The sequence below is a fragment of the Dasypus novemcinctus genome, chromosome 6, assembly GCF_030445035.2.
Source record: "Dasypus novemcinctus isolate mDasNov1 chromosome 6, mDasNov1.1.hap2, whole genome shotgun sequence".
In the NCBI taxonomy this organism is placed as follows: Eukaryota; Metazoa; Chordata; class Mammalia; order Cingulata; family Dasypodidae; genus Dasypus; species Dasypus novemcinctus.
This window is the reverse complement of record NC_080678.1, coordinates 39972481-39977729: the sequence shown is the minus strand read 5'-3', so window position 1 is coordinate 39977729 and position 5249 is coordinate 39972481. Positions and strand designations below refer to the sequence as shown.

The window sequence follows — 5249 nt, the reverse complement described above, 5'->3', positions numbered from 1 at the left end:
AACAAACCAGGAAGTTGTGGTGGTTCAAGTGATCTAGTGCCTGTCTTCAACATGGGAGGTCCCGGGTTCAGTTCCCAGTGCCTCTTAAAGAGAACATGAGCAGACACAGAGAACACACAGCAAATGGACACAGAAAGCAGACAGCAACAACAAACAATGAGGGGTGGGTGGGAATAAATAAATAAAATAAATCTTAAAAAAAACAACAACAGTGGATGAAATGAATAATACACTTGGGGGGATTAACGGCAAATCAGACATAACCCAAGAAAAGATTAGTGACCTTGAAGATATAGCAAATAACTATTCCAATGAAAAAGACAGAAAAGGTAGTAATTAAAACAAAAACAGCACCTGTAGCAGTTTGATGTCATTATGAATTCCAAAAATAGATATTGGATTATGTTTGTAAACTGATCTGTACCTGGGTGTGATTAAACTATGATTAGGGCTTTGACTGGTCCACATTAGTAGGGTGTTGAGTCCCTGCCCCTCAGACAAAGTTGGAGTTTTTGATGCTGGATTTCTGATCCTGGAGGCCAGGAAGTAAACACACAGGAGAAGAACACAGAGGAATAGAAACTGCTCGATAGACACAGCAGAAACCCTGGGGCGAGAGACAGAGTCTGCAGCTGGCCTTGAGGAGAGAGGCAAATCCTAGAGAGCCTATAATCTACAGCTGACCTTATGAAGAAAATAGAGGAACTGAGCCCAAAAAGAAATGAACCCTGGAAAGAGAGGAACCCAGGAAGCCTGAACCCTAGCAGACGTTGGCAGCCATCTTGCTCGAACATGTGAAAATAGACTTTGGTGGGGGAAGTAACTTACTTTATGGCCTGGTATCTGTAAACTCCTACCCCAAATAAATACCCTTTATAAAAACCAACAGATTTCTGGCATTTTGCATCAACACCCCTTTGGCTGACTAATACAACATCCATGAGCTCTGGGACAATATCAAGCAGCCTAATATATTTATAATTGGAGAACCATAAGGAAAGGAGAAGGGGAGAGCCTAAAATACATTAAATAAATAATGGCCAAATCTTTTTAAATATTATGAAAACCCACAGATCCCAGAAACTCAATGAATCCCAAGCACAAGGCACATAAAAGCACACCAAGGTATATCATAAACAAATTGTCCAAAAACAGTGATAAAGTATTAAAAGCAGTCAGGGAAAATAGATGCATTATACACAGAGGAACAAGGTAAAGTTGACAGCAGTTTTCTTGTTGGAAAAAATGCAAATGAGAAGACAGTGGAGCAAGCAACATTTTTAAAAATATTTAAAGAAAAACAGTCAATTAAAAATTATTTGTTTTTGTTTTTGTTTTTGTTTTTGTTTTGAGGGCAGAGGGCGCCAAAGGCCGACAGGTTCATTAGGCCACGGCAAGGCCTTCGGCGGTTGGACTTGGCCACACGGTCCAGCTCGTCCTTCTTGATGGCGTAGGAGTTGGAGGAGCCCTTGGCTGCGTTGATGAGCTCGTCTGCCAGGCACTCAGCAATGGTCTTGATGTTCCGGAAGGCAGCCTCACCGGCGCCTGTGCACAGCAGCCTGATGGCCTGGGTCATGCGACGCAGCGGGGACACGTCCACGGCCTGCCGCCGGACTGTGCCAGCTCGCCCAATGCTGTTGAGTCCTCCCGGGGGCACTGTTGAGAATGGCATTCACGAGGACCTGCAGGGGGTTCTCGCCCGTGAGCAGGTGGATGATCTCGAAGGCGTGCGTGACGATGCGCACCGTCAGGAGCTTGCCGTTGCCGCGGCCGCGCATCGTCATGGAGTTGGCGAGGCGGCCCACGATGGCGCATTGCGGCCCACGATGGCGCATTGCGCCTGCCGAAGCGCTTGGCCGCATAGCGCCCTGCGCTGTGGGGCAGGTACTTGGCATACTTCTCCTTCACCGCAATGTAGTCCTGCAGGGAAATGTCATTGATCTGCACGTCATTTGTGCTCCACTTCCCCAAGAGCTTAATGTCAGGGGTCTCCGCCACGGCAGGCGCAGCCGTCTCCCGCTCAGTCATCCTACAGCCATAGCCGGAAGCTTCAGACGCTGGGCGAACACCACGCGCTACCCTAGCAGAGACAGGAAGAGCAATTAAAAATTCTATGTCCAGCAAAAATATTTTTCTAAATAAAAAACTGAAAGAATTCATCACCAGAAGACCTATACTACAAGAATTATTAAAGGATTTCCTTCAGGCAGAGGAAACATGGTAATGGATGGAAATATAGATTTATACAAAGGAATAAAGAAAGCTGGTAAAAGTAAGTACATAGGTAAATACATGATTTCTTCTTATTTAAACTTTAGTGGAAGATATTTGACTGTTTAAACAAAAATAATAACAATGTAGGAGGGGTTGTAACATATGTAAATGTAAATGAATAACAATAAAGCGTTCAAAGGTCAGTAGGAGATATGGAAGTATGCTATAGTATGGTTCTTCTACCATACATGGAGTAGTATAATATCACTCAAATGTAGACTGCATTATATTAGAAATGCATACTATAAACACTTAAGCAACCACTGAAGTAAAACAAAGAGTTATAGGTAGTAAACTAACAATGGAGACAAACTGCAATCACAAAATTTTACTTAAGGCAAAACAAGGCAGAAAAAAGAGGAAAGAGAGTATAAAGAACAGATGTGACAAATAGAAAGCAAATAGCAAGATAATAAAGTTAAACTTAACTACATAAAAAACAACAATAAATATAAAGGCCTAAATGCCTCAACTAAAAACCAGAGATTGTCAGGTTGGCTTTTTAAAAAATCAAGATCCAAATATATGCTATCTATTAGAAATGTACTTCCAATATAAAGTACAAAGGGGTAAAAGTAAAAGGATAGAAAAAGATATCTCATGCATTATCAAAAGAAATCTTTAGCAAAAGAAACCTGGAATAACTATATTAATTTAAACCAGATAGTTTTCAGAGCAAAGAATATTAATGGGGATAATAGTGTCAAGTCATCAAAAGGACATAATAATCCTAAATATTTATGCATCTAATAACAGAACTTCAAAATACAATACATTAAGCAAAAAGTGATAGAACTGCAAAGGAATTGGACAAATTCATGATTATAGTTGGCTGTTTCAATACCCCTCTTTCAACATTCATAGAATAAGTAGACAGATAATCAGTAAGGATACCAAAGATTTAAACAACGTTATCAACTAAATTGACCTAATTGACATTTTTTAGACCACCCCACCCACACAGCAGAATACACATTATTTTTCAGTGCACATGGAAGATTTAACAAGATATACTGTTCTTGGTCACAAACCAGTCTAACTAAATTTACAAGGATTCAAATCATACAAAGTATGTTCTCTGAACACAATGAAATTAAAGTAAAAATTTTAAAAAGATCTCTGGAAAATCTTCAAATGTTTGGAAATTTATGGCAACCTCTAAATAACTCATGGGTCAAGAGGAAATCAAAAGGACTACTAGAAAATATTTTTAACTGAAGGAAAGTGAAAATACAACATTATCAAAATTTGTGAGAGACTCCCTGTTAGGAAAGAAGAAAAGTCCCAAGTCAATGAGTTCAATCACCTTAAGAAACTAGAAAAAGCAGAACAAATTAAATCTAAATTAAATTAAAGAAATGGAATTAAATTAAAGATCAGAGATGAAATAGGATACAGAAAAGTAGAGAACATGAATGAACCAAAAACTGGCTTTAAAAAAATCAATTAATGGGAAGCGGACTTGGCCCAGTGGATAGGGCGTCCCTCTACCACATGGGAGGTCCGTGGTTCAAACCCCGGGCCTCCTTGACTGGTGTGGAACTGGCCCACGCGCAAGTGCTAATGCGCACAAGGAGTGCTGTGCCATGGAGGGGTGCCCCCACGTAGGACAGCCCCACACGCAAGGAGTGTGCCCCGTAAGGAGAGCCACCCAGTGCATAAAAAGTGCAGCCTGCCAGGAGTGACGCCGCACACATGGAGAGCTGATGCAACAAAAAGAGACACAGATTCCCATGCCGCTGACAACAACGGAAGTGGACAAAAGAAGAACACGCAGCAAAATGGACACAGAGAACAGACAACTGGGGCAGGGGGGAGATAGAGAAATTTTTTTAAAATTAATAAATAAAAAGATCAATTAAAATTAATAACATTTTAACCAGACTAATCAGGAAAAAATGAAGATAAAAATTACCAGTAGATTGGGAGCAGATGTAGCTCAGTGGTTGAGCACCTGCTTCCCATGTACAAGATCCCAGGTTCAATCCCTGGTACCTCCTTAAAAATAATTATCAATAGACAGTATAAGAGAGGTGACATCACTGAAAGTTCTACACATAGTGAAAGGATAATGAAGGAATATTTTTTAAAATTTATTTTTATTCTTTTTTTTTAAAGATACATAGATCATACAAAATGCTACCTTAAAAAATATAAGGGGTTCCCATATACCCCACCCCATCCCCAATCCTCCCACATCAACAACCTCTTTCATCAGGGTGGCACATTCATTGCATTTGTGAATACATTTTGGAGCACTGATGCACTGCATAGATTATAGTTTACATTTTAGTTTACACTCTCCCCCAGCCCATTCAGTGGGTTATGGCAGGAAATATAATGTCCTGCATCTGTCTCTGCAATATCATTCAGGACAACTCCAAGTCCCAAAAATGCCCCCATATCACACTTCTTTGTCCTTCTCCCTGCCCTCAGCAACTCCTGTGGCCACTATCTCCACATCAATGATACAATTTTTTCCATTGCTAGAATCACAATAATTCTATAGTAATACAGTAAGTCCACTCTAATCCATATTTTATTCCTCCATCCTGCGGACCCTGAGATGGCGATGTCCACATCACCTCTATATCTGAAGGAATATTCTGAAAAACTGTGTGCTAATAAATTTTATAACTTATATGAAACAGACATACTCCTTGAAGTCACAAACTACCAAAGTTCACTCAAGAAGATATACATGATCTGAATAGTCCTATATCTACTAAAGAAATTTAATATGTAGTAAAAAACTTTCCCATAAACTCTAAGCCCACATGGCCTCTCTAGTGAATTCTACTGAACATTTAAGAAAGAAATAATACCAATTCTATACAAGTCTTCTAGAAAATAGGGGAAAAAAAGGAAAAGGAATATGTCTCATCTCATTCTATGAGGTCAGCAATATGCTAATAACAAATAATGACATTACAAGAAAATTACAAAGATCCCTTATGAATATAGATGTAAAAATT

At 39.6% G+C, this 5249-nt stretch overlaps 1 pseudogene; it reads right to left on the bottom strand.

The window, feature by feature from the left end:
* Positions 1–1263: 1263 nt before the first annotated feature.
* Positions 1264–2054, bottom strand: LOC101440197 (small ribosomal subunit protein uS7-like; annotated as a pseudogene).
* Positions 2055–5249: the final 3195 nt, after the last annotated feature.